The 27110-nt window shown below is 40.7% G+C and overlaps 1 long non-coding RNA gene across 1 annotated transcript; it reads left to right on the top strand.

Annotated features, from left to right (window-relative positions):
* Window positions 1-12504: 12504 nt before the first annotated feature.
* Window positions 12505-13753, top strand: LOC307255199. Its single transcript, XR_013845017.1, has 3 exons — window positions 12505-12753; window positions 13074-13208; window positions 13299-13753. It is a non-coding gene; the product is annotated as an uncharacterized lncRNA (long non-coding RNA).
* The last annotated feature ends 13357 nt before the right edge of the window (window positions 13754-27110 follow it).

The raw sequence follows: 27110 nt of genomic DNA on the forward strand, positions 1-27110 counted from the left end.
TGTCATGCCTTTTCTCAGTCTATTCTCATTCACCCGCAATCTCCATTCCCCTCACTGCTGCTTCTGCAACCCAGCAATCTCAGCTGAGTTTCCATGGCAATAACTGGAAGGAGAGCAGAGACACCAGACAGATTTGGGCTGGGGCGTAGGGGTGGGGGTGGGGGGTTAGTAGATGGAGACAGTGATGTGCTTTATGCAATGCAATTCTCTGTTTGTTTATTTCGTCTGTTATTAAGGCTGTGTGTCTTTATATAGAATGCATGTTAAAAGTGTGTGTATGTGTTTGCAGACAAAGCTTTGATTGGCTGGTCACACATTCACCATGGTAACTATGCCAGAGAGAGCTCAGTATGAGTTCAGCACTCTGGAGCACACTCACTCAAAATGGAAGTGAAGTGTGTGTGATCCAGTCAGCCAACCAATCACTGTCCAGCCCTGACAGCCCACTGCAGAGGACTGTCTGACAGTGGTGTGCACACACTCTCTAAGGGCCAGGGGGCAAAAGTGAAAAGGGGGCAACTTTCAGTAACACTTTATTTTGATAGCAGGATGCCTCCCCATGGACATTGGTGGCACTACAGGTGTAAACATTGGCATTGTCTGGACCAACTTTGGCCAGGACCAGAGTACAGCAGCCATCCTCATCGTACTCTATCTGCACCGTGGGACCTCCAGAGTGTCTTTACCACACAGCCACACCACCTCTGGGTCAGGGTATCCTGCTGAGATAGACCGGAAGGGTAAGGACAGGACAGGGCTGTTTCCAGTCTTTAATCCCTGAATACTGATCATTAGAATGTCAGGATCAATTCTTCTTTCAAAAGGTGTGTTTCTAAGGAATAGATATAACAATTGAATATCCCAGGTTTGTGTGTCTGTTCTTTTCCCCGTCTTGTAGCTGTTGTGAGCCTAATGAAAAACGGCGTGCGGTGACTTCTGTCTGGGACTGATAGCAACGACATGGGCAGCAACGCTGTGGTCATCCCCCTCCAGGTTGGAGACAATAGCCTCGTTTGAGTAGGAGCCGTCTTGCTCGGACCCGCGCAATTACAACCCTTTCTCATCAAAATTACGTTCCCAGAGGACTATTCGGCATTCTCAATTACGTTTGACCATTTACGTATTTTGTCCGTAATTACGTTTTTATGAACATATTTTGCATTCTCAATTACGTTTGACTGAAAAACGTATTTTGTCCGAAATTACGTTTTTATGAACATATCGCAAACAAGTTCGTTCTCAGCCTAGAGCTGTTCAGGATGCTCAATTACGTTTGGCTGCAAAACGTATTGATTACGTTTTAATAAACATATCGCATACATTCGTTCTCAGCCTATTTTTTGCCATTTATTTACCTCTAGGATTATGTTTGGTTGAAGTGTGCATTGTCTGGTCGGCTGCCTGAACTACAGCGCTGCAGGAAATTAATATGTTCCATAGATATGTTCACATGTTTCTTCATTCATTCATTCATTCATTCATTCATTCATTCAAACAAACTGGTGAAGGCAATCGACGTTCCGACATGGCCACGCCCCCTTTGGGTGGAAAACAAAGCGATTTTGACTATAATGCAAAATTGCGGTCCAAAACAGCACAAAAAGAAAACGATCAGAGATAAATAAGTTACAATTTGACCGACAGACACAATGTTAAGATCCTTTATAACAACTCTGCCAGCTAGATAACGTTAAAGACACTTATAAATGATTAATTTGATCAATCTAAAACCATGTGTGTAGTCTCTCAGCATCAAGCTGGCGAAATGATCCGACCCATTGGCCAGAGATATCATGCCCTGATTCACCTCACTGAGGCTGTGTCTTGATTCAGGGGTTGCGGTCTTGGAACCGGCCTCGTAGGCTGCATTTGAAGACCGATTGCGTCATAGCGGCGCGCAAAGGCTGTCCCATTTGCAAGGCTCCTTGCAAGGCTCCTCATATGCGGTCGTGAAATGCAGCCTTCGTTTCACGGTTTTGAAGCAGTTTTGAAGGCTGCATCAGATGTATCCTTCGTGGCCCAACATATCCCAAGATTCATTGCGTTTTTTTCAGAGATTGCATAAAATAAAATAAAAAATAACAAAACAGCAACGTGTTGCTCCATCTTCTTAACTTTTATCTTCCTTTCTTTTTTTCTTGTACTTTTTTTTCTTTTCGTCTGGTAGACAACTTATTTTTCTTTTTTCCTCCGCTGACAGGGCTGTCTCCGTTGGCAGCAATCAGGGTTGCTAGGCAGCACAGGAGCGGCGAGTCGTCACGCAAGGTAACGGCTTGTTACGTAAACCGGAAATGCTCGTAAACGGAGACCTGCGGAGACCGTCTCGTTTAACAAGGCTCGTTGGCCTTAAAACCGGCCTTAAAATCGGCCTTCATAGGCTATAGCCTTCATAGACCGCGAGACTGCGTCCTACCAAGGCTGCAACCCCTGAATCAAGACATAGCTTGAGTCTCTATGTAAGCTGATTACACGTGAACTAATTGTTTGTTACGATAGCAAACTCCCACTGAATGCAGAGCGCAGCCGGGAGCTTCCTGCTGTCATACAGCCCTTCTTTAGGGGAATTTTTGGGGGCATGGCAAAGGAATAAAACCATGATGTTTGTTTTTTACTTTGTAAACCACAAAACAGCTCAGGACATTGCAGATTTGAGCTATAACGCTTATTTAGAATGATCGCGCTGTCTTTGAGTAGCCTACTGCCACGAGAGTTCCGTCTAGATGACGTATTGCCGACCTGAGGAAGGGTGACGTCAGACGCACGCCCCTCTACAAACCAATCAATGGCGAGGAATGTCACGTGACGCGAAACGAGCCTATAGCGGCAGCCCTGAGCTACGAAGAGCATAAATCGTTGTGAGATGATCATTGTTGTTTGTGAGAAATGCAACACAATCGTCACTCAGTAAATGTGCACGATGTAGTTTGATGGTTATCACGAATAAGGAGTTGTAGGCGGCCTTTACAGTTAAATAAGCAGGACAACTACAACCATATACCCACTTTGCTTGTCTTTTTACCTCTGCATAACCTTGTGGATTAAATTACTTCTATTTTCTTCAGTATTTTACATTAAATGATCTTTGAAGTAAGATATCATTCACAACTTTTATATATATATGTATATATATATATATACATATATATATATATATATATATATATATATATATATATATATATATATAATATATATATATATGTATATATATATATATATATATATATATATATATATATATATATATATATATATATATATATATATATATATATATATCTCACCTGCAAAATATGTTGCCTTTAAAAAAATGTTTTATATTTTATATTTCTGTGGCCAATGTTCTTTGTTGTTTTTATTGTGCAAATAAATTAAATCTAATCAAAAGCATGGTGGTGAATTGTAGGTGTGTTTAAAGGTAAAATTGTACAATCTTCACACTCTCAACATTAGCACCTTTCCAGCAATGTATTCAGTTGGTGTTCTTTACCGCAAGGTTGATTTTCTGATAAATTTGAAGGCCCAATATGGAAAATTAAGCTTTTTGTTTGCTCATTTGTTTTCTTGTGGAAATAGTAAACCAAAAGGTGTGTCCTTCAGAGATTATAATACAGAACCCATATGCATAGGCGTTGTTTAAATATACCTGCATGGATGGATGGATTTATAGATGGATAATGTACTTTATTTATTGCCATAGGGAAAGTGTGGCATTGTAGCAGCAGTTATTGTGGATTGTATCAGGAATGACTTTCTGTAGTGGTCAAATAGCTGAAGGTGATGCTGTCCATCATCTTCAGCAGCTTGTGCATTATCATTCTCTCCACAACCAACTGGGCTTAAACAGGTTAACAAGGATTTGCTCATGAAGTAGAGTCTGCTCTGTCCCTCCATGCAGTTTGTTGTTTAATTAAATGCCCAGGTTTCTGTAGCCCTCCATCAACTCAACCTCTTCTCCCAGAATGGAGATTTAGCCTATCCTCCTGGTCCTCCCAAAATCCATATCAATCTCTCAACCTTGGTTACATTTAAGAGGTGTGTAGCTCCTACCATGCCCGAACACTACTGTCCACCTGTTCCCTGTCCCTGTAAACTGTCCTGTGAACTGCACACAGAACTGACACACCTTGCATCTGCTGAATCATCTGAATATTTAATTAAAATAGGCCCATGTGAAAGTGACAGGTGCTAATTGAGGGATGTGAAATACAAAGGCAGTTTGAACAAAATAGGCTAGAGTCATTGGAAAAACTGTTATAGAGAGATCTTAACCTTGCAGATTAAATCAGGGCGCTGTCAAGGCTTCCTCGCCCAATGCTACACCACAGGTCCAGCGCGATACACACGTGGAATGTCGCTGCCCGTATGAAAAGAACAAGAATAAATCTCTTATCAATACAGGTGAAACTCGAAAAATTAGAATATCGTGCAAAAGTTCATTTATTTCAGTAATTCAACCTAAATGGTGAAACTAATATATTATATAGACTCATTACATCCAAAGTGAGATATTTCAAGCCTTTATTTGTTATAATTGTGATTATTATGGCTTACAGCTTATGAAAACCCCAAATTCAAAATCTCAGAACATTTGAATATTACATAAAATCAATAAAAAAAGGATTTTAAATACAAAAATGTCGGCCCTCTATAAAGTATAATCATGCATATGTACTAAGTACTTGGTTTGGGCCCCCTTTGCACACATTATTGCCTAAATGCGGTGTGGCATGGATGTAAGTAAGTAAGTAAGTAAGCTTTTATTTATATAGCGCCCTTCACAGACCAGGGTCACAAGGCGCTTCACAATGCGCTTCCAAAGGATGCTATCTGTCTGTGGCACTGCTGAGGTGTTATGGAAGCCCAGGTTGCTTTGATAGTGGCCTTCAGCTCCTCTGTATTGTTGGGTCTGGTGTGTATCATCTTCCTCTTGACAATAGTCCATAGTTTCTCTATTGGGTTCAGGTCAGGAGAGTTGTCTGGCCAATCAACACAGTAATACCATGGTCAGTCAACCAGTTACGTGTGGTTTTGGCACTGTGGACAGGTGTCAAGTCTTGCTGGAAAAAGTAATTCAGCATCTCCATAAAGCTTGTCAACAGACAGAAGCATGAAGTGCTCTAAAATCTCCTGGTAGACAGCTGTGGTGACTTTGGACTTGATAACACAGTGGACCAACACCATCAGATGACATGGTGCCTCAAATCATCACTGACTGTTGAAACTTGACAGTGGTCTTCAAGCCCCTTGGATTTTGTGCCCCTCCACTCTTCCTCTAGACTGTGGAACCTTGATTTCCAAATGAAACGCAACATTTAATTTGGATCAGTGATGATTTGAGGTATCATGTCATCTGCTGCTGTTGGTCCACTGTGTTATCAAGTCCAAAGTCACCACTGCCGTCTACCGGAAGATTTTGGAGCACTTCATGCTTCTGTCTGTTGACAAGCTTTATGGAGATGACAATTTCCATTTCCAGCTAGACTTGGCACCTGCCCATGGTACCATAAACCACTGGTAACTGGTTGACTGACCATGCTACTCTGCATGAATGGCCAGACAACTCTCCTGACCTGAACTCAGAAACTATGGACTATTGTCAAGAGGAAGATGATACACACCAGACCCAACAATACAGACGAGCTGAAGGCCACATCAAAGCAACCTGGGCTTCCATAACACCTCAGCAGTGCCACAGGCTGATAGCATCCATGCCACGCCGCATTTAGGCAATAATTCATGCAAAAGGGGCCCAAACCAAGTACTTAGTACATATGCATGATTATACTTTCTAGAGGGCCGACATTGCTGTATTTAAAATCCTTTTTTTATTGATTTTATGTAATATTCTAATTTTCTGAGATTTTGAATTTGGGGTTTTTATAAACTGTAAGCCATAATAATCACAATTATAAAAAATAAAGGCTTCACATATCTCACTTTGTATGTAATGAGTCTGTATAAGATATTATTTTCACCTATAAAGTTGAATTACTGAAATAAATGAACTTTTGCACGATATTCAAATTTCACCTGTATATCATGCCAAGTGTGTGGTGGACAAACCGCCGTCAAGACCACTTACCATTAAGACAGGGGACAATATACTGAGTCAACTGCATATGCAGAAAATAATAAACACTGCCACACCACACCGCAAACACTGATTAAGCACTGTTCATAAGACTGCCTAAAATTCTACCTTTTTAAGGTCAAAATCATGAATAAAGCAATCTTTAAACTACTCCCATTTGAGTAACTGGCCTACTCCTTCCAAATACTTTCAGTTGCAGGATTCACATTCAATATGCACCTAGTTTTATATTATGTGTAGGCTATGCACAATTTATAGCAACATTTGATATCATTAACTAAAAGAAAACAACCAAATCCCTGTCAGGGTAGGCTACAAGATGTGACACACGCACGCACGCACGCACGCACGCACGCACACACACACACACACACACACACACACACGCATTGTAGAGTACTGCTTTAGTAAGTTCAAGAAGCCTATTCAATGACATTTTAAACTGTACATTTAATTGTTTTATAATTTCATGTATAATCCGCCACATATTTGATCAGAAACTTTAAATTATACAACCACAAAGGCTATAAAACACATTTTTCTTACAGAAATAGTTTCCCTAGAATAGTGGGTAGGCTACAATGAGCCTACATGCTTTAAGGTTTAGGGTAGGCCTATAAAGAATGTGTTCAATTCAAGTTATTTTATTAATTTTTTGGTAGTGCAGCATGTTTCTGTAAGTGGTTCCATTATTCCTAAGGGCCCTTATGATGTTTCTGTGCGGAAACGGGGACGTTTCGGAGGAGGGGAATAATGTAACCTACTTCCTGTTAAGTTTTTTTTTATTATGATGGGGCAGAACGGAAGTGTCAGCCGTGTGAACATGTCTGACTTGTGGTTTTACGGCGGAGGCCCTGAATTGTAAATGGAATGCGCCCTGAATCGGCAGACACTCTGATAGGAGTCCAACGGGTCCACCCAGCCCTAAAAAGGATGATGGGAAATGTAGGATTACATAGCAACGGTGGTAAATACGTCAGCAAACTAACCAAATAGAGATCAGATACTACCAATTACCGAATATAATGATATTCTGATGTATTTCTCGCTAGATATGTTTTCAAAACATATGTTTATGCACTTACTAGCTGAAGTGTGACGTATTTGTGTCACCATGATAACCCTTGACTTCAAAAATTTGCTCTGGGAAAAAAAACTCGGCGGAGGGTGGAGGGAGGGAGGGAGCGCTCTTGTCAGCTGTGTGTGTGTGTGCTATCTTTGATTGTGTCCAGTTGATCAACAGCTTGGCACGTAGCCTATTTGTGTACCGAACATTTCTTGAGAATTAGCCTATCAGACTTCAGACAGATCATATGAATTCGCAATATCAAGATTATGAAAATAAAGTACATAGGTCTCGCTAGAAATCTTTTTAGCTCAGGGCTGCCGATAGGCTCGTTTAGCATTCCTCGATACTGATTGGTTTGTAGAGGGGCGTGCGTCTGACGTCACCCTATTTTCCCTGCAGCCCTGTGTAGTTCCGTAGTCTAGTTTAACGTTATCTAGCTGGCAGAGAAGTTGTAAAGGATCTTAACATTGTGTCTGTCGGTCAAATTGTAACTTATTTACCTCTGATCGTTTTCTTTTTGTGCTGTTTTGGACCGCAATTTTTTGCATTATAGTCAAAATCGCTTTGTTTTCCACCCAAAGGGGGCGTGGCCATGTCGGAACGTCAATTGCCTTCACCAGTTTGTTTGAATGAATGAATGAAGAAACATGTGAACATATCTATGGAACATATTAATTTCCTGCAGCGCTGTAGTTCAGGCAGCCGCCCAGACAATGCACACTTCAACCAAACATAATCCTAGAGGTAAATAAATGGCAAAAAATAGGCTGAGAACGAATGTATGCGATATGTTTATTAAAACGTAATCAATACGTTTTGTAGCCAAACGTAATTGAGCATCCTGAACAGCTCTAGGCTGAGAACGAACTTGTTTGCGATATGTTCATAAAAACGTAATTTCGGACAAAATACGTTTTTCAGTCAAACGTAATTGAGAATGCCGAATATGTTCATAAAAACGTAATCATGGACAAAATACGTAAATGGTCAAACGTAATTGAGAATGCCGAATAGTCCTCTGGGAACGTAATTTGATGAGACAGGGTTGGCAATTATGACACGTTTTTGCTAAAATGCTGTGCGCTCAGCAAGACGCGCGTCATAATTGCGCAGGTCTGAGCCAGACGGCTCCTACTCAAACGAGGCTAATGTGTATGTAGAGCTCTTGGCAAACAGGCTTGTCTATGATGATGTAATGAATTACAACACCTTTGGTGGTTTCCTGCTCTTCACTGTATAATTCAGACAACATGATTCCAGGTGTGCGTGGAACTTCATGCTTTTACAGCTAAAGGAATATCCTGTTTATTCATACTGTTAATATGTTGTTATACACACATAACCCAAACTAACGATCTGCTGTATGGATTCGCTTATTAGGAAATCTAAATGCAAATGTTCAGTTGTTAAGACATTGTATTAGTAACATCTGGGTAGGTTTAGGGGTTACTTTTGAATGTGAAAAGGCTCTTAAGAATGGTATGTTTGGAAAATAAAACCAAATGGCAATAAATTGAAATAATAATATAAATATACTGGTGCTGGTGAGGTTTTGTATTTCTGCGTTATTTTTTTAGCCTGGTCCTACCAGACCATCGTACTTCATTTCATTTGTACAGAAGGTCTGGAAGTGCTGTAATTGGCAAACGTTCACTCACTTGGAGGCGGGTGTCTGTTGAAGTTTAAAACTATTGGATCTGCCCAGTGCCACTCTGGATCAGCCAACCAATCGCATAACGTTTGGTCAGACGTATGTCATGAGCCGGCTTCTGACGGTGCGTTCCAGTTGGACAGGGAACTCGGAAATTTCCGACTTCACTACATATTGTAGTCTATGGATCTACCGGTTCGCGAGCAGATGCACTGGAACACAGACAGGTCGGAACTCGGAACTACCAAGTCAGAAATTTACGAGTTCCGAGTATAAAGGAACGCAGCATTCAACTGAAACTGGAGTGCGACTTCGACGTCATCATTCTCAGCCACTCGCTCTGTTCGCTGATTGGACATCCACAAATCTGGACAAGCAGGAGCTCATGAATACACTGCAGCCCCAGACTGACTACTGAAGTGAAATGAAAATTGAGCGGAAATAGGTAGGCGGGCGGAGTCAGGCTATTATATTTTTGCATTCATACACAGAATCTACCCTTGCACATTCATTTGGATGAGCAGAATGTCAGTGGGTCCTCTCAGTCAACTTTGGTCAGGCTTAATATAGTCTAAAATGAATAGAATATCCAAGGTTTGTGTTTCAGATTTTTCCCCGTCTTGTAGTTTGTCCTGATATAAACTTCTCATATCCTCATTTGTGACTTCAGTCCAAGTCTCTAGTCCCTACTCTGTAACAAAGCTCTGCAGAATGTCACAAAGAGGAACAACGGTACTATACTTGAGCTCTAGAATCTTGGCCTCATGAAGCTGTGTGTACCTGGGAGGTGACATGAGAGACGGGCACTGCATCTCTGAGTTACTGTCTGGCCCTCCATGGACTTTTATTTTATTTAATTTTTTTTCACTCCGTTAACCAACACCTCAATAAAGTTAGCAGGGTTTTTTCTAATAGGCATTTCCTGAAATTGGAGTATCTTGTTTTTGCACAATCCCGGATCCCAGATATGTATTAAAGAGGTGAGGTAACACTTTATTTTGATAGTCCACTGTTGACTCAACAAGTTATCAGTAGATATGCAGTTGCATGTCAACAGTGAACGAGTTGATATTCAACAGAACTATCTCAACAGATAAGTAACATGTATTCAACTAACTGTCAGTTAACCCTTCCATGCTCCTTTAAAATAATCACACCTTTGCACCTTCGACACATTTATGTGTTCATGAGAAATGAGCCTATAAAAATGAAATAAAGTATTGTTTTAATTTTTATTTATTTTATTTAAATTTGATTTTAAACCAGCATCAGAACTAATCATACATATAAAATATTAATGTATTTTTTTGTTAATTACCCCTTTAATTGACATGATTTGACAATCAAAATCCCCTTTTTATTGGTTGAAATATGCAAAATATGATTTATCTTCAAAAAACGTCACGCAAACTGGACTATTTATGGTTTGGTTATTGCAGGCTAGTGTGTGTGAAAGATTAGCAGCAACATTTATTTATATGCATTTTCTATTTTTTTGCAATGTAATTTTTCATAAAATACTCACACCTTTGCACCATTTGTGTGGCATAAGAAATGAGCCTATACAAATGAAATCTGGCGCTTGATCATTTTGTGTCAAAAATGGTTCAACGCACCTACGCAGCTAGTCTCCCCCGATGTATTTATTCCCCTAATCAACCATGGCTGCGATCAGACCCGACCCGACACAACAGCGATCATATCCGCACAAAAACAACAACAACACGGCCAACAATTGTGCCAAAAGACAAATAAACAGCAACTGAACGGAACAAATAGCATTAAAACAGCATTGCTTATTCACGCTGCTCGGAAATGAACACAAACAGCAAGGCAGCACCATACCAGACACAGACAGCAGCATTGTGTGCACGGCAGTACAAAATAAAGGCAAGTAGCCTACATTACCCCCTGGCTGTGACAGGGGACCGTGGCTGGAGTAGATATAAACACCGGTGCTTCGCTGTACTTGTCGTGAGAGTTCCCCGGACTTAGCCGTTATGTTTGGGTTCATTATATGGAGGTGGTGGCCGCACACGACCGGGTGAGTTAACTAATGCTATCCGACCGGTAAGAACTTGGTTTATCGGCTAAAGCACAGCCGCACATATTCACTGAATTAACCAGGAAGCCCATTCTCCTGTCTCACTTTCCCCACGTCTTCTAACCCCGAGCGGCTTCATACAGCACCAGCCGCCCGCAAATACATTTCCTCCTCGGTGTTTCTCAGCCTCTGTGTTGTCCTCCCACCGTGCCGATGTCCGTGACGTCGGGTCATTCTCCAAGGCTGATTGGCTGTTGCGGCTAAACGTCACGCGTTGGAGCGGAAAACGTTACATTTTTTGAACTCGCCTGTTGATGCGTTGGTGCGTTGGTGCGGTAGGCGCGCTGGTAACGCGGCTACCGCGCCCAACGCACTGCTTTACCGCGAGTAACGCATCAACGCGCCTAAACCAATGGTTCCCTATGCAAAAATTACGATTTTCTACGCCTCTACCGCGCCTAACGCGTTTGGTGTGGCCGCACCTTTAGGCCAAACATTTAAATGCAAGAGCTGCACTGTAGTGCTCTCTGCAGACAAACTTTCTGCACAACTTGCAGCTGCAACTTTGCGTTTCGTGCAGAGCGCACACTGCCTCCTTGCACGGTCGGTTGGTGCAATTCTCTGTGCGTTTATTTCGTCTGTTATTAAGGCTGTGTGTCTTTATATAGAATGCATGTTAAAAGTGTGTGTATGTGTTTGCAGACAAAGCTTTGATTGGCTGGTCACACATTCACCATGGTAACTATGCCAGAGAGAGCTCAGTATGAGTTCAGCACTCTGGAGCACACTCACTCAAAATGGAAGTGAAGTGTGTGTGATCATTAGAATGACAGAATCAATTCTTCTTTCAAAAGGTGTGTTTCTAAGGAATAGATATAACAATTGAATATCCCAGGTTTGTGTGTCTGTTCTTTTCCCCGTCTTGTAATTTGACCAGGTATAAACTCATCGGGGCGACTGTGGCTCAGGTGGTTAAGCGGCTCGGCCAACGATCCAAGGGTTGGCGGTTCGATCCCCGCCCGGCCACCTGTGTCATGGTTGTTGTGTCCTTGGGCAAGACACTTCACCCACCTTGCCTTGTGTGAATGTGTATGATTGCTGTATGTTTGAGGTGGTGGTCGGAGGGGCCGTTGGCGCTGAATGGCAGCCACGCTTCTGTCAGTCTGCCCCAGGGCAGCTGTGGCTACTCTCGTAGTTTACCACCACCGGTATGACTGTGTGTGAACGAATTGAACCAGGAACCCTGTAAAGCGTCTTTGAGTGCCTAGGCAATAAAGCGCTATATAAAACCTATCAATTATTATTATTAATTATTATCCTCATTTGTGACTTCAGTCCAAGTCTCAAGTCCCTGTACTCTACAACAAGGCTCTGCAGAATGTCACAAAGAGGAACAAAGGTGTTATATTTGAAATCTTGAATCTTGGCCTCATGAAGCCCTGTGTACCTGGGAGGTGACATGAGAGATTGGCACTGCATCACTTTTTCAACTCTGTTAACCAACACCTCAATAAAGTTAGCAGGGTTTTTTTTCACAAACAGGCATTTCCTGAAACTGGAGTATCTTGTTTTGGGGATCCTGGATATGTATAAAAGAGGTGAGGCTTGACAGACAACCATTCCAAAGAAGCAGAGACGTCGCTTTCACAAGGATGAAGCAGATTGCATTTCTGATTTTAGCAGTGAGCTGCTGTCTGTGTGCAGGCCAAGGTAATGAAACCAATGACAAAGTCTATCCATGCTCGGGACTGACCAGCTGCTGTGACATCCACTCTCTCACTTCCATGAGTCAAAACCTTGGAGAGGTCGGAGAGAAAGTCAAAAAATAACAATCCTGACGACGAAGTTGCAAAACACTGAGAAAGAGGTCCTGGAGCTGCGGAGCCTGATTGGAGGTAACACAGAGCAAATGTTTTCATTGGATAATAATGAGGATTTCCTTTCTTCTTTTTTATGTATATATATTTTTTGGCATTTTTCATGCTTTATTTATAGTGTTTAAGAGACAGAGGTGAAATGGGGCAGAGAGGGGAGTGACATGCAGAGAACGACCGCGGGCGGGAATCGAACCCGGGTCTGCTGCTGGGCCCGGCCAGGGGGGGGGGGGGGGGAGGAGGGGGGGACGCCCTACCAACTGAGCTAAGGGCGCCCCCAATGATGATTTCCTTTCTAAATTCCTACTTTTCATGTGTTTGTTGTAATTTGATCATTTTAGGCACTCCTCGAGTGGCCTTTTCTGCAGCTCTCAGGGAATCTGGATCTGGAAACATTGGACCTTTCACCACCGCTACCCCACTGCACTATAAGAGGGTCTTCTCCAACACTGGCAATAGCTACAACCCTTCAACAGGTGGTGTATAATTGAGAGAGAGACACATACATTGAAAGAGAGACCATTAAGAATTGGTGAAATTTAAACAATCCTCCTTTTTTTTGACAGGCATTTTCACCGCAATGGTCAAAGGGATGTACTTCTTTCGATTCTCCATGTTCAACAACCTCGATCCTACTCCGAGCTCCGTTGTGAGCCTAATGAAGAACGGCGAACGGCTGACTTCTGTCTGTGACACAGCCGGGACTGATAGCAACGACATGGGCAGCAATGCTGTGGTCATCCCCCTCCAAGTTGGAGACAATGTGTATGTAGAGCTCTTGGCAAACAGGCTTGTCTATGATGATGAAATGAATTACAACACCTTTGGTGGTTTCCTGCTCTTCACTGTATAATTCAGACAACATGATTCCAGGTGTGCGTGGAACTTCATGCTTTTACAGCTAAAGGAATACCCTGTTTATTCATACTGTTAATATGTTGTTATACACACATAACCCAAACTAACGATCTGCTGTATGGATTCGCTTATTAGGAAATCTAAATGCAAATGTTCAGTTGTTAAAGGCCTACTTCACCGGTTTGAATATGAAGGTGTATTGAATTCCGAGATCCTATGTAGTATAAATGTGAAAAAAAAAAAAAAATCGGTTCATCCTAGCCTGAGAAAAGGCAGAAAGAGTGTTTTTTTAACCCTATATTTCTCTTTCTCGTGACATCACAGAAAGAGAAATATAGGGTTAAAAAAAAACGTACTTTGTAAATATTACTGTGATGTCACAGTAAAAGACATCACAGTAATATTTACAAAGTAAGTTTTTTTCAACCCTATATTTCTCTTTCTGTGATGTTACGAGAAAGAGAAATATAGGGTTAAAAAAAACACTCTTTCTGCCTTTTCTCAGGCTAGGATGAACCGATTAAATTTTTTTTCGCATATTTATACTACATAGGATCTCAGAATTCAATACACCTTCATATTCAAACCGGTGAAGTAGGCCTTTAAGACATTGTATTAGTAACATCTGGGTAGGTTTAGGGGTTACTTTTGAATGTAAAAAAGGCTCATAAGAATGGTATGTTTGGAAAATAAAATCAAATGGCAATAAATTGAAATAATAATATAAATATACTGGTTCTGGTGAGGTTTTGTATTTGTGCGTTATTATATTTTTGCATTCATACACAGAATCTACCCTTGCACATTCATTTGGATGAGCAGAATGTCAGTGGGTCCTCTCAGTCAACTTTGGTCAGGCTTAATATAGTCTAAAATGAACAGTGAACCATTGTTTGTGTTTCAGATTTTTCCCCGTCTTGTAGTTTGTCCTGATATAAACTTCTCATATCCTCATTTGTGACTTCAGTCCAAGTCTCTAGTCCCTACTCTGTAACAAAGCTCTGCAGAATGTCACAAAGAGGAACAACGGTACTATACTTGAGCTCTAGAATCTTGGCCTCATGAAGCTGTGTGTACCTGTGAGGTGACATGAGAGACGGGCACTGTATCTCTGAGCTACTGTCTGGACTTTTATTTTATTTAAATTTTTTTCACTCCGTTAACCAACACCTCAATAAAGTTAGCAGGGTTTTTTCTAATAGGCATTTCCTGAAATTGGAGTATCTTGTTTTTGCACAATCCCGGATATGTATTAAAGAGGTGAGGTAACACTTTATTTTGATAGTCCACTGTTGACTCAACAAGTTATCAGTAGATATGCAGTTGCATGTCAACAGTGAATGAGTTGATATTCAACAGAACTATCTCAACAGATAAGTAACATGTATTAAACTCAGGCCCGGCCCTGGGCATAGGCAGTATAGGCAAATGCTAGGGGCGCATCCATCCGCAGGGGGCGCCGCTACAAAAAAAGAAATGGGCTACCAAAACTTTATTTAATTTTTTTTTTACTAATACTGTTAATACTATAATTTCAAAATATGAGTTAATCTTAAAATATGACAACTACTGAGGATAGACAAACTATAAAAAAAAAGTTGAAGCGCCCCCCTCTCCTCCGATAGACTCTTCCAGATTTCTGGCGATCAGCCAGGTATCTGAACGGTAACTTCACCGGTCGGAACCGGAAGAAAAGAGCTCACACCATGTCAAAAAGACAAAAGCTCTCTCGTGCCAAGGGAAGACTGAAAAGGAAAAGAAGAGGAGGAAAACGTGACAAAGACAGAGGTAGGCCTACAGTGACGTTAATGTGATGAATGAATAGTGTGCTGCATTGTTTTAGCCGTTGTAGGAGCAGTGTGTTAACTTGCTAGCTTACTTTTTGGAAGATGGATGGGTAACGTTACTCCCAGCTTAAATTCATCAGAGGCATTTAGAAATATTTTTCAGGTAGCCTACATCCCCTGTCATAACTTGCCAAAGTTTGCACTGCTTGTAATGGTTATTAGAAAGCTATTCCTTTTCCACTATAATTAATGGTTGTCAACCTTGGGTTTATTGTGTTAGTTTACATCAGTGTTAAAAGTGCACAGTATAATAACTGTTAATATTGCATACCTGAGGCAAGTCAAGTTTATTTGTGAGGCACTTTTCAACACAAGGTAAATCAAAGGGCTATACGTAAAGCCATGAGATATCATCAGAAGGCTTGATCCTGATTTAATAAAAAGCAGGAGCAAACTTTTCCATTTGATTGTACCTTACCTATAGCTTTCCATTAGTTACTGCTTCTCTTCACTCTGGTTGGATGCTAAACTGCATTTAATTTTAATGACAATAGTTTAATCTTATCTAATTTCCATTTTAAAGCTTTTCACCATGTATTAATATAAATAATGTAACAACATGTATACTTCTCTTCTCTCTTCAGGTTTTCATTTGAAATACTTTGAGCCACCTGTCCTGCAGACATCTTCTCCGCCTCAGCACAGCCCAGTGATGCAGCATGAGGAATAAAGGCTTCACCAATAGTCCGAAAGGCAAGAGTAGTCAGGCTGTAGCAAGGTGAGGTGAGCTTGTTGAGATATGAAGATGAGGTCTTAACATCTAAATGTAGACAGCTCCCTGTTGGAATCAAGTTAAATAGCAGTACAAACCAGAGGTCTCTGTCATTTAATTTTGTATTATAGCTTTTGTGTGGAATTATATTCAATGCAAAGTTATGATTTATTTAAACTATACTTGTAATAGATTATAATTTTAAATTTTAACGTCTGCATTTTTCTGTGCGAATCGTAATATTGTATTCATGTTTTAATGTTATGTCACTTGTTTTGTAATATGGTTTTTATTTTGTGGGTTATTTTCTATCTAAAATAAAATGAAATGTCAAAGACAAAGCTATCCAGTTCTGTGTGAGTGTATGAACAGTGGTGCCCCTGACTGCAATGCAATGGGGGGCGCCAGCTAAAATCTTGCATAGGGCGCCAAATTGGTCAGGGCAGGCCCTGATTAAACTAACTGTCAGTTAACCCTTCCATGCTCCTTTAAAATAATCACACCTTTGCACCTTCGACACATTTATGTGTTGTGAGAATAAATCTTAATTTTATACTCTTGTGCTTTTTAAACTTATACACTTTTGTATGTTAGCAACGACCCGCACCCTCCCTTCACCTCTCTTATGAGCAGGGTAGTGTAAACCCTCCCTTCACCTCTCTTATGAGCAGGGTAGTGTAAACCCTCCCTTCACCTCTCTTATGAGCAGGGTAGTGTAAACCCTCCCTTCACCTCTCTTATGAGCAGGGTAGTGTAAACCCTTCACCTCTCTTATGAGCAGGGTAGTGTAAACCCTTCACCTCTCTTATGAGCAGGGTAGTGTAAACCCTTCACCTCTCTTATGAGCAGGGTAGTGTAAACCCTCCCTTCACCTCTCTTATGAGCAGGGTAGTGTAAACCCTCCCTTCACCTCTCTTATGAGCAGGGTAGTGTAAACCCTCCCTTCACCTCTCTTATGAGCAGGGTAGTGTAAACCCTCCCTTCACCTCTCTTATGAGCAGGGTAGTGTAAACCCTCCCTTCACCTCTCTAATGAGCAGGGTAGTGTAAAACATGAAATGTATGTTATGAAGACCAGCAAGAAGACGTCATCAAGCCAAGCCTAATCTACGGCCAGCCTCTAACACATAGTCAACCAATCAGAAATAATGTATTTGTTTCCATATAACACTATGTCCCACCATTTTGTCTTCAGTCTTACTGGGGATGCTTTTTGGGAACCAGTAAGCTCCATGTAGGCCTACATGTTTCTGCTCACTCAATTTAGATAATAAATCTTTAAGCTTTGAAATAAATCTTCTACTTGTTTTTCCTTCTTCAACTCTGGTTAAAAGAACATGAAATATTTTTCTAACAAAATGGTGACACCCGACGTGAACCAGGGGAGAAGAAGGACTATTTGACCCGGCTCGAGGCCTGGACATTTCCAGCCCAGCCACACCTTAACTTCTGACTTCTATTCACTCAGAGCTCTCAACAAAGGAAAGGTGAAGATGCCTGTTGACCAAACATTCTTTATTGGACATGACTAAATTATGAGTGAATAGAGGTAAGTTGCTTTTTGGTGCTAAATTTAAGTGACGTAATTAATTAATTAATGATTATATGGTGTAAAAATATCATGAGCAGAATTTTATTTCTTTCTTCTCCTTTCTTTGTGTGTTTTCCTTTTTCTGCTTCGTGTAATGCTGGTTTATTTATATTTTCCCTAATACAGAGGCCATATAGTACGTTTTTGATTAAATGATTAAATTGTATATAATTTTTTGGGTGCATTGGATAAACTGCCTCAGCTTACATACAATAGGATGTAGGCGCTAGATGATTGTAAACTTGTTGAGTGAGGTTCTGTAAACCGCTTCTGTTTAGCGTGAAAATATCTCCTCCATTCGGTTAATCTTGTCCTGTTATGTATAAAAGGGTATTGCACATCAGGCTAGCCGGAGGTGCTTGTACAAGGCCGTTATGGTGCCCATTTAATGGTTGTAACAGGCTGCGCAGTGTCTAAATCTAACCCCGAGTGTCGCTCAAGATTTTGCTTCTCCTGACAAAAGTCTATTCTCTATCTTTCAGTAGAATAGATTCCTAGATGTTATAAAAGGTGTCTTTGTCGGCCTCACGAAGGGATGAAATGAGCGGTTATTTTGCACGGCGGGGTTGCCACTTCGTGATAAAAATATAACTTACCTATTGGACACTGTGCGTTTGACGGGGTGTGTTAATAAAGTAATTTGCTAGGGCGTGGCGTTGGCAGTGTTGATTAGTATTTTAGTTCGTTTTAGGGAAACATTTTTGTTTGATGCGATCTCTGTATTTCTGAGTATGGCTTTCTGTGTTTAAAAATGTTGCTGTTTCAGTGATTTTACATATGGAAAACCATCTTAAATACTCTTCTGCCTCTACGCCAGCATTTCACTAACTGTACGCCTATGTAACTGCATGAATACCTCAAATAACTAACAGCTAACTACACCTCACACACACACAAAAAGCCTGGGGAGTTGTTCTCATTTATATGTGCGTGAGTGACACTGGTCGTCCTGATAACTGTTATGTGATTTTTACTCTGAGGTTAAGAAATATAGGATAGTATTGTATAATCCTTTATAGTTATTTCGATTGTGTCCTTTTTATATATGACACTAATGTAGTTGAGTTACAAACCACACTCTGAGGTTTCTCTTTCAAAAATTGAATCAAGCTCTGTGAGATTAAAGGTGCACTCTGATGTTTTTTTATGTGAAAACCAGGTCTAATTAAAGGTCCCCCCCTTATTTCATAAGCTTAAATACACGCTTTGTGGTATTTCGTGTAATAAGGCCCAGTTTGTAGACAGATAAATAACATTTAAAGGTGCTTTTACTGATACTTTTTAGTTTTTTGTCCTCTCAAATTGCATTGTGTTTTTTCTACAGTAACTGATTGACCATTGTGTTTTTCATCCGCAAAACAGAACGTGTGGGGATTAGTAAATGTAAATAATCACATATCAAATAAGAGTTGTTGTATCCTTGACACGGCCATGGAGGGAGCATCTAGTTGATTTAACCCATTTTTTCCAGTGGTAAAGGAGTGAGAATGCCTGTTTTTATTGCCCAGAGCATAGGCCAGAGATGAGAGTGTGTGCTTTTGGGAGATCGTGGGAGTGTCCGCCTGTGTGCAAAGGAGCGCCTGTGTGCAAGTGAGGGACTTTCTGTGTGTATGTGTGTGATACAGCCTAAATGCAGTTTACATATATGTTGGATAATTACAGCAGCTATACTATTTTTAGAAGAAAAAGACAGGGAATAGAGCATTACAGTTTTGGCACTTTTGGGTAAATAAGACAATCCCCACCACCAGCAAACCTGGAAGCCGCTTTGCCAAGCCCCAAACCATTGGATTATGCATAGCCTGGTGCTCCGGAGAGCACAGAGGCCGAAGAGGATTAGAGACATGCAGGAGAAGGAGCAGAGGGCCGGATCATGACGAAAGGAAGAAGCCCAGTCGGTTGAGCATGAGACTTTACCAGCACCATTAGCAGCCCAGTGCTCCCTGTTTCCCCTGGATTCGCCAGCTTTCCATGGACAGAACCCCACACCACACCCAGTAGAAGGAATGGCACCTTTTACAGACGACAAAATCAAGGAACTTTATGGATTCGGACTACAAATATCTTGGACTGTACACTGCCACTCAGAGACATGCAAATAGTGGCCCTTTCCGCTACTACCTACACGGCCCCATTCTATCTGGATTTTTTTCTGAGAAAGCTGCTGTGCTTTATCAGAAAAGGAGGGAGAAAGGAGGGTGCTGACATTCAATAGTTCTAAGCTGGACAACATCGACATGAAATCAAGACAGAAAGCTGCTAAAGATCTAGCAGCAGCTGCAAAGCCATCACCAAAAGCTCATTGTGATGTGCCATGAACTCCATTACCAGAATCGACAAAAAGTCGCAACACAACATGGAACAGCCCACATGACAGCAATGGTGGAATACTGAGCCGCAGATTGTTCTATCCGTCAAGATCACAACCCCAAGAAACCATACAGACTGCCAACGAGAAGCTTCCCAGTACCTGAGACCCCCTTTCAAGATGAAAATAGAACTTCGAGGTTCCTGTATTTGCTGGTGATGGTGGATTGATTCACAAAATGGTTAGAAACTATTCCTTGCCAAAAAGAGACATCAAAGACAGTGGTGAAGTAGTTAAACATGTAACTTGTAACAGACCCTTTAATGAAATATTGATAAGATAATGCACAGCATTAAGCTGACCCAGGTAGCTGCTCTCCCCCTGGCCCTCATGTCAACGAGAACTTCTTAAGGGGCACATAAACATTTGACCGCGAGTTGCTGACAGGCAGGCCTAAGCCAGGGACGTCCAGAAAAGGAGGTAATATGCCTTCTCTTGACGTCTGGCAAGTAAGTTGTGATGAATACCTGACAGCCCTGATTAATTTTGAATTGAGTTTTGTTTATATAGATATAACTCCTGAGGTAAAGGTATGGGATCTGGTATTGGTGAAAGCCCACGGCTTGAACCCAGGTGACAGGACCCTACGTAGTAACTCAGCATACTTTTCTTGTGGTCCAGATAAAAGGCAAAGCAGGAGCAAATTTGAAATTCACCTGACACATTATTGTATACCCTTTCAATGCCGCCCTCTCGTATTAAAGAGAGGTTAGAGAAGATTTGGAAACAGGTGTGGGCTCTAAAGAATTATTTAAACCTAATTAAAGTTCTAAAAAAGCCCAAACCATTATGTATTGTATGTGTCTAACATTCTGATCTCGATCTCTGTGTATTATTGTGCATATCGTGTCAGTCAAGGTTGTTCTTGTAAAAACCTCCCACCATGACGAATTTGAACCTTCAGTAAGCAGAAGGAGAGTTAACAGATACTGTGAACATGTATGATTATTCCATCAGTTTGGGTTTACACCTTTAAGAGGTGTAAAGAGAGGGAGTGTGAGAATACATCTTAATTTTATACTCTTGTGCTTTTTAAATTTATACACTTTTGTATGTTTAGTAACTTCACATTCATTCACCATTTGTAAGTGCATATAACAACACTGAGGCAGGCCATTTCAGTAGGTACTTTGCCCAAGGTCAGGGGAGAACTATTTGTGTGGGATGAGCCAGCACATGACAACCGGCCGAGCAACGACCCCGCACCCTCCCTTCACCTCTCTTATGAGCAGGGTAGTGTAAACCCTCCCTTCACCTCTCTTATGAGCAGGGTAGTGTAAACCCTCCCTTCACCTCTCTTATGAGCAGGGTAGTGTAAACCCTCCCTTCACCTCTCTTATGAGCAGGGTAGTGTAAACCCTCCCTTCACCTCTCTTATGAGCAGGGTAGTGTAAACCCTCCCTTCACCTCTCTTATGAGCAGGGTAGTGTAAACCCTCCCTTCACCTCTCTTATGAGTAGGGTAGTGTAAACCCTCCCTTCATCTCTCTTATGAGCAGGGTAGTGTAAACCCTCCCTTCACCTCTCTTATGAGCAGGGTAGTGTAAACCCTCCCTTCACCTCTCTTATGAGCAGGGTAGTGTAAACCCTCCCTTCACCTCTCTTATGAGCAGGGTAGTGTAAACCCTCCCTTCACCTCTCTTATGAGCAGGGTAGTGTAAACCCTCCCTTCCCCTCTCTTATGAGCAGGGTAGTGTAAACCCTTCACCTCTCTTATGAGCAGGGTAGTGTAAACCCTTCACCTCTCTTATGAGCAGGGTAGTGTAAACCCTCCCTTCACCTCTCTTATGAGCAGGGTAGTGTAAACCCTCCCTTCATCTCTCTTATGAGCAGGGTAGTGTAAACCCTCCCTTCACCTCTCTTATGAGCAGGGTAGTGTAAACCCTCCCTTCACCTCTCTTATGAGCAGGGTAGTGTAAACCCTTCACCTCTCTTATGAGCAGGGTAGTGTAAACCCTCCCTTCACCTCTCTTATGAGCAGGGTAGTGTAAACCCCTCACCTCTCTTATGAGTAGGGTAGTGTAAACCCTCCCTTCACCTCTCTTATGAGCAGGGTAGTGTAAACCCTCCCTTCACCTCTCTTATGAGCAGGGTAGTGTAAACCCTCCCTTCACCTCTCTTATGAGCAGGGTAGTGTAAACCCTCCCTTCACCTCTCTTATGAGCAGGGTAGTGTAAACCATGAAATGTATCTTATGAAGACCAGCAAGAAGAAGACGTCATCGGCCAGCCTCTAACACATAGTCAACCAATCAGAAATAATGTATTTGTTTCCATATAACACTATGTCCCACCATTTTGTCTTCAGTCTTACTGGGGATGCTTTTTGGGAACCAGTAAGCTCCATGTAGGCCTACATGTTTCTGCTCACTCAATTTAGATAATAAATCTTTAAGCTTTGAAATAAATCTTCTACTTGTTTTTCCTTCTTCAACTCTGGTTAAAAGAACATGAAATATTTTTCTAACAGTGTTCATGAGAAATGAGCCTATACAAATTAAATAAAGTATCGTTTTAATTTTTATTTGATTTTAAACCAGCATCAGAACTAATCATACATATAAAATATTAATGTATTTTGTTAATTACCCCTTTAATTGACATGATTTGACAATCAAAACCCCCTTTTTAGTGGTTGAAATATGCAAAATATGATTTATTTTCAAAAAACGTCACGCAAACTGGGGCCTATTGCATAAAAGTGGAATAAAGACATCCAGGATGATTGATAAAGCCAGCCTTGACAAAGTCTAGCCTGGGCACCTTGGATTAGTCAGTTGCATAAACGCCAATCCAGGATGTAAAGGGGCTGCTTTGTCAAGCCAGGTGTAAGTAATTCTGTTCAGTGCCAGCCCACAGCTTTCAGAAGTAGACCCAAAGATCGAACACAGATTTACTGATGGAAAAATGGAAAAGACGGCCCATTTTCCCACAATGCCTTGCTAGTTTAAACCGTAAGTGAGGGGGCAGTTCATTTCATACAGGAGATGTATTCTCTGCTGACTATTCTTGATGTCCCTGCATTGTTTTATGATAAAATAGTTGACAGTGAGCAGTCTGCAGGTGCATCTAAAAAATTGAATATCATGGAAAGTCCATTCAAAAAGTGAAACTTTCATAGATTCATTACACAAAGTGAAATATGTCAGGCCTTTTTTTTGGATGATTGTTTGATCATGGAATAAAAAATCCAGTATCTCAAAATATTAGAATGTTACATACAACCAATCAGAAAAAGGATTTATAATACAGAAATGTCGACCTTCTGAAAAGTATGTTTATTCTAGATTAATTTCACTCCATGTGTAATGAATTTCTAGAATATATTTAAGTTTCACTTTTTGAATTCAATTACAGAAAAAAGGAATTTTTCATTGATATTGAATTTTGTTTTAGACCTCGATATAGTGATAAGTAGGGGAGAACGGGGTAATTTGTCACACGGGTTGGTTGTCACAATCGTTATATCTCGGAACCAGAAGGTGCTGTCTGTAAAATTTTGATATGTAAATATCCACAACTGGGATCAGAGGTCACCTACATAGTCTTCCTTGGAGTTAGACTGCTGCATTTGAGGTGAGAGGACTGTGTGTTTTTCATGTCAAATTGAAAATATTTAGCTCCTCAGTATTTTTCTTCTAGGCTTTTACACAATGGGTTTATAACAAAACACTTGTTACCCATACAAAGTGTGAAGGGTAAACTATAGTTTAGATTGTGGTTAGCAAGCTAATTAGTTGTCAGATGGTTGTTGGCCCTGATGCTAGCAAGAAATTCAAGTTGGGGTTGGTCGTCAAATTTTTTTGGGGGTTGGTTGTCACATGTTATCTCAACGCTGCAGCCAGAAAATGAACCCAATAACGAAATAAATTGTCAAGCTGCATCCTCACTGACACCCCAGAGAAGGAAAGAATAGAGCAGGAAAAGGCAGCTAGCAAGCAAAAGAAAAAAGGGCAACAAAATCAAAACAACCCAGTGCATCCCAAACTAGACCAGTTGCCAAGGCTACATTGAGTTATGTAGGCCTATTTGTCAACTTGACAATGCAATTAAACTTTCAAATGTAGTTCTACTTTCTTGCCTTCTTTTTAAGATTATTCCCATTAAGATTACATTGTGACAAACAACCCCATAGTGTTTGACAACCGACCCCTTGATGGGGTTGGTTGTCACAAAGTGTAAGGGTGTCTTTGATGATTAATTTCTTCTTTATTACAATACGATAGAAAAAGTGAGGGGTACACATTTCAAGCAAACACCTTAAGCTTCAATTTAATATAGGAATGACTATTGAAAGATGTTTAGGTGATAAGCAATTCTCACTAGAGTAAAAAGTGTGCCTACTTACCCCGTTCTCCCCTACAAAGTGAATTTATTTGACCCACACTTGCAACGTCATCTGCCATCGATAATCAATTGTATAAATATAGCCTGCAATATTGAACATCAATTATTATAATTTATATCATTGCATCTTAATCTAATTATAATTAAATTAATTATAAATGGTTCAGGTTAAATAAATAAAAAAGAAGAACTATTTAACTAAATGACAATGCAGTCTTTTATGTGGTACCTTAAAACAGGCTAATGAAAATAAAGCAATACACAGAAGATCATGGAATAACTGTTAAACACCTTGATTTCAGATCGGAGTGACAGCTGACTGAGCCAATCAGGCAACAGAATAAGTTTATCCTTTACGTTTAGCCTGGTTGGGACCAGGCTAAACGTAAAGGATAAATCTCCATGGTAACTTCTGTCCCTCCGCTTTTATGCAACCGGATCATGGCTAACGCAAGCCAGGATAACCGAAATATCCTAGGTTAATCCCTTATCTTAGTTTTATGCAACAGGCTCCTGGACTATTTATGGTTTGGTTATTGCAGGCTAGTGTGTGTGAAAGACCTTTGCACCTTTGACACATTTGTGTGGCATAAGAAATGAGCCTATAGCCTACAAATGAAATCTGGCGCTTGATCATTTTGTGTCAAAAATGGTTCAATGCACTCAACGCACCTACGCAGCTAGTCTCCCTCCCGATATATTTATTCCCCTAATCAACCATGGCTGCGATCAGACCAGACCCGACACAACAGCGATCATATCCGCACAAAAACAACAACACAGCCAAAAGACAAATAAAAAGCAACTGAACGGAACAAATAGCATTAAAACAGCATTGCTTATTCACGCCGCTCGGAAATGAACACAAACAGCAAGGCAGCACCATACCAAACACATTTACAGCAGCATTGTGTGTGTAGCGAGCGGAGCAATAAAGGGGGAATGAATTGGGGGGAATGGGAGAGTACCGACAACGCCACCAGGGGAATTACACCCCTGGAAATAAAGTAAAGATAAGGGAACTTTTGTGTTGAATAATATGAACAATGCTGATAAGGCAAACAGATTCGTTAAACTGACAGACAGAGACGGGAATTCAAAATAAACCAAATCTTTATTTTAAATGGAAAACAGATAGAATGTGCAGGAACTGGAACTACTAAGAATGAAAAGGGATTAGTGTGAAAAGATGAATAAACAAGATAACTAAAGAGAAAATATTCTTTATTACAAAATTTCTAAAAACTAATTTATATAAAACGTCTAAAAGTCACAATATCTAAAATAGCAGTCCCAAACTTAAACAAAACCAAACAGACTAAAGCTGAGGCCAACTGCTGAGAGGCAAACTACGTCAAGGAGTGCCTAGGGGTGCTACCACTCACCACAAGTGCCTCACATCAATAGTCACTACACACTAAAACTGGTGAAAAACGTGTTATATCCCTGTGCTTTAACTCGCATGCAAGTGACGGGACCTCACCAGGGGTGCCTAGCCTCCTTACAGTTTGGCACCCAGCTCCAGCCTAAAGCAAAATAACTATTAAAACATCAATCAAAAACAACAATTAACCCCCAGTTGGTTCAATAAACACTCAAAAAGAAAGACAAACAACTAAATACTAAACTAAGGCAAAACAGCAGCAAGTGAACCTACAACATGGAGGAAAATAAAGTTAACTTTGGCTCACTATGCTGCATACTTGAATCAATTAGTGTGGCCTACAAACTACTCACCACCACGGGTTTGGGGGTAAGCATAAAATTCACTCGGTCACAGGGGGGCTATCCTAAAGCTAAAAGAAACAATACCAAATTAATGGATGCTTGTTTAAAATTACGTTCAGTACATCTTCTAAAAACAGATACTCACATGGTCACCAGCCACAGCAGAGACAACACCATACTTCTTCTTCTTCTTCTTTTTGGGTTTTTTCTGGCGGACGGCAACCAGCTTCAGGTCGCATTACCGCCACCTACTATGTTGGAGTGTGAACCGGAGTTAACTACCCCTCTAACTAAATTCTCCCCATCAATCCTGTCACCCTCAAATATTTAAATAATTTCCCTACCCCCTCTTCAAATAAACTTTTTAAACTAAACTCCCCAATTCCCATTTCCCTTAGTTCCCCTTTTAATGTTTCCCGTACTTGTGTGTATTCCCTGCAATCCATAATGACGTGCCTGACTGACTCCTCTTGGTCTAAGCAGCTTCCACACCTACCTGTAGGGTGTTTATTAATTAGATGCTGTGTCTTGTTTAACCCAGTATGCCCTACCCTCAATCTTGTTAAAATGTTCTCCTCCTTAGCACTCCTTTTAGTAATTTTCCTTATGTTCACCTTATCCTGAATTGAATAAAGATGCCTTCCTGTCACTTCTGTATCCCATTCACGTTGCCATTCTTTTATAACGTTTCTCTTAATTATATCCCTTATTTCTGATTTGCTAAATGAAATGTCCATTATGTTGCCCTGCTTCAATGACTGTTTTGCCAACGAATCCGCTATTTCATTCCCTTTAATCCCTCTGTGAGCTGGAATCCACAGAAATGCTATTATTACCCCCCTTCTTTTAACTCTAATCAATGTTTCATATATTTCATGCACAATATCTTGTCTGCTGTTGGAATGACATGTTTGCAACGATACCAACGCA

This window comes from Ammodytes marinus (assembly GCF_949987685.1).
Source record: "Ammodytes marinus genome assembly, chromosome: 9".
Lineage (NCBI taxonomy): Eukaryota > Metazoa > Chordata > Actinopteri > Uranoscopiformes > Ammodytidae > Ammodytes > Ammodytes marinus.